Raw genomic sequence first — 4,006 nt, 5'->3', positions numbered from 1 at the left:
TAGGTCTCTTCTATATCTTTCTCCTCTCAACCTAAACCTATGCCCTCTAGTTCTGGACTCCCCAACCCCAGGGAAAAGACCTTGACTATTTATCCCATCCATGCCCCTTATGATTTTATAAACCTCTACAAGGTCACCCCTCAGTATCCATAAGGCCATAAGACATAGGAGTGGAAGTAAGGCCATTCGGCCCATCGAGTCCACTCCACCATTCAATCATGGCCGATAGGCATTTCAACTCCACTTATCCGCATTCACCCCCAATGCTCCAGGGAGAACAGCCCCAGCCTATTCAGCATGGTCAGTTGTGGAATTCCACAGCACTGAAAAAGGCCTTTCGGCCCAGCGATTCTCTGCTAGTCACAAACAACCAACTAATCCCGTTCTAATCCCACTCAGCCCATATCCCTCTAAAGACTTGCCATCGTGAGCGATAGGTTTGTGAGTCCCCTACATTTATTTTCGTGTCTGTGGAGATAATAGGCAAGTGTTGGTGGTACACATGATATTTCAGGTTCAGATCCCATGGGAAAAATTAGTGAATGTCATTTGGTCAGGAACCAGAGCAGAAAATTATCTTGGAAAACAGACAGAAGCAATCGTTACAATGGGATGGGAATGTAATAACTGTGTAAAGAAATGAAGTGGGAAACAGGCAAAAGAGGGAAACAGGGAGAAAGTGAGGGCTGCAGATGCTGGAGATCAGAATCGAGAGTGTGGTGCTGGAAAAGCACAGCAGGTCAGGCAGCATCCGAGGAAGCAAGAGAATCCATGTTTCCGATATCAACCCTTCATCAGGAATGAGGCTTGTGAGCCGAGGGGGTGCTGAGAGATAAATGGGAGGAGGGTAGGGATGGGGGGAAGATAGCTGAGAGTGTGATAGGTGGATGGAAGTGGGGGTGATGGTGATAGGTCTGAGGTGCAGGTGGACCAGATAGGTGGGAAGGAAGATGGACAGGTAGGACAGGTCATGAGGACGGAGCCGAGTTGGGAGTTAGGATCTGGGATAAGGTTGGGAGGAGAGCAGATGAGGAAACTGGTGAAGTCCACACTAACTCGGTGTGGTTGGAGGGTCCCAAGGCGGAAGATGAGGCGCTGAAAATGTGTTGCTGGAAAAGCGCAGCAGGTCAGGCAGCATCCAAAGAGCAGGAGAATCGATGTTTCGGACATAAATCCTTCTTCAGGAATGAGGAAAGTGTGTCCAGCAGGCTAAGAAAAAAGGTAGGGAGGAGGGACTTGGGGGAGGGGCGTTGGAGATGCGATAGGTGGAAGGAGGTCAAGGTGAGGGTGATAGGCCGGAGTGGGGTGGGAGCGGAGAGGTCAGGAAGAAGATTGCAGGTTAGGAAGGTGGTGCTGAGTTCGAGGGATATGACTGAGACAAGGTGGGGGGAGGGGAAATGAGGAAACTGGAGAAATCTGAGTTCATCCCTTAATGAGGCGTTCCTCCTCCAGGCGTCGGGTGGTTAGTACACGCGCTCGATCTCTTTATTTCCAACTGCCGCCGGGACATTGATCACCTCACCCTGTCCACTCCCCTCACCCACTCCAATCTCTCACCCTCACAACGCACAGCCCTCTGAAATCTCACCAGCAAACCAGCGCGCAAGGGGCGGTGCTGTGGTAGTTTGGCGCACTGACCTCTACAGCACTGAAGCCAGGTGCCAACTCGAAGACACCTCCTCCTAAACTCCCTTCAACCATGACCCCACCCCCCCCCCCCGCCCCATTGCCAAACCATCATCTCCCAGATCATCCACAACCTCATCACCTCAGGAGATCTCCCACCCACAGCTTCCAACCTCAGTCCGGAACCCCGCACTGCCCAGTTCTACCTCCTTCCCAAGATCCACAAGCCTGACCACCCTGGCTGACCCATTGTCTCAGCCTGCTCCAGCCCCACTGAACTCATCTCTACCTACCTCGATATTGTCCTATCCCCCCTAGTCCAGGAACTCCCTACATATGTTTGAGACACCACCCACTCCCTCCACCTCCTCCCAGACTTCCGTTTCCCCGGCCCCCAACGCCTCACCTTCACCATGGATATCCAACCCCTCTACAACTCCATCCACCATGACCAGGGCCTCCAAGCCCTCCATTTCTTGCTCTCCCAACATCCCCAACAGTACCCTTCCACTGACACTCTCATTCGTTTGGCCGAACTGGTCCTCACCCTTAACAATTTCTCCTTTGAATGCTCCCACTTCCTCCAGACCAAAGGGGTAGCCATGGGTACCCGAATGGGCCCCAGCTATGCCTGTCTCTTTGTTGGCTACGTAGAACAGTTGATTTTCCGTAATTACACCGGCACCACTCCCCACGACTTCCCCCACTACATTGATGACTGCATCGGCGCCACCTTGTGCTCCCGCGAGGAGGTTGAGCAATTCATCAACTTCACCAACACATTCCACCCTGACCTCAAATTTACCTGGACCATCTCTGACACTTCCCTCCCCTTCCTGGACCTCTCCATCTCCATTAATGACGACCGACTTGACACTGACCTTTTTTTAACAGACCCACGACTCCCACAGCTACCTGGATTACACCTCTTCCCACCTTATCTCCTGCAAAAATGCCATCCTGTATTCCCAATTCCTTTGGCTCCGCCATATCTGCTCCCAGAAGGACCAGTTCCACCACAGAACACACCAGGTGCCCTCCTTCTATAAAGACCGTAATTTCCCTTCCACGTGGTTAAAGATGCCCTCCAACGCATCTCATCCACTTCCCGCCCCTCCACCCTCAAACCCCATCCCTCCAACCGTAACAAGGACAGAACCCCCCTGGTGCTCATCTTCCACCCTACCAACCTCCGTATCCATCACATCATCCTCCGCCATTTTTGCCACTTACAAATGGACTTCACCACTAGGGAAATATTTCGTTCCCCACCCCTATCAACTTTCCATAAAGACGGTTCCCTCTGCTACTCCCTTGTTAGGTCCACACTTCCCACCAACCTACTCCACTTCCCAGAAATTCCCCTGCCACCGCAGGAACTGTAAAACCTGCACCCACACCTCCCCCCTCAGCTCTATCCAAGGCCCTAAAGGAACCTTCCACATCCATCAAAGTTTTACCTGCATATCCACTAATATCATTTATTGTATCCGATGCTCCCGATGCGGTCTCCTCTACATTGGGGAGACTGGACGCCTCCTAGCAGAGCGCCTTAGGGAACATCTCCGGAACACCCGCCCCAACCAACTAACCCACCCCACCGCCCTGTGGCCCAACATTTTAAGTCCCCCTCCCACTCTGCCGAGGACATGCAGGTCCTGGGCCTCCTCCTTCACCACCCTTCGCCTGGAGATGAACGCCTCATCTTCCACCTTTGGACCCTCCAACCCCACAGAATCAATGTGGATTTCATCAGTTTCCTCATTTCCCCTTCCCCCACCTTATCCCAGTTCCAACCTTCCAGCTCAGCACCGCCTTCATGACCTGTCCCACCTGTCAATCTTCCTTCCCACCTATCCTCTCCACCCTCCCCTCTGACCTATGACCTTTACCCTCCCCACCTCCATCCACCTATTGCACTCTCAGCTACCTCCCCCCCCAGCCCCACCCCCCTCTCCCATTTATCTCTCCATCCCCCCCCCCCCCGAGGCTCCCAGCCTCATTCCTGATGAAGGACTCTGGCCCGAAGCGTTGACTCTCCTGCTCCTCGGATGCTGCCTGACCTGCTGTGTTTTTCCAGCACCACACTCTCAACGGAGGGTGATCTCCATTTTGATCTCCATTTTCTGTTTTTGTGTTTGTTTCGAATTGCAACTGTTATCATTTCAAATCTATTCCTAATACATTTGCCTTTTGCTGGATGCCCAAGAGGGGGAGCTCTTGCACTTCTCTCACCTCTAACCCATGGGTAAAAAAAAATCACCATTTGGAGGTGCTGGTGTTGGACTGGGGTGGACAAAGTTACCAATCACCCAACACCAGGTTATAGTCCAGCAGGTTTAATTGGAAGCACTAGCTTTCGGAGCGACGCTCCTTCATC

This window comes from Hemiscyllium ocellatum, chromosome 35, assembly GCF_020745735.1.
Source record: "Hemiscyllium ocellatum isolate sHemOce1 chromosome 35, sHemOce1.pat.X.cur, whole genome shotgun sequence".
NCBI classification, from domain to species: Eukaryota; Metazoa; Chordata; class Chondrichthyes; order Orectolobiformes; family Hemiscylliidae; genus Hemiscyllium; species Hemiscyllium ocellatum.
Note: the sequence above shows the minus strand (reverse complement) of the source record.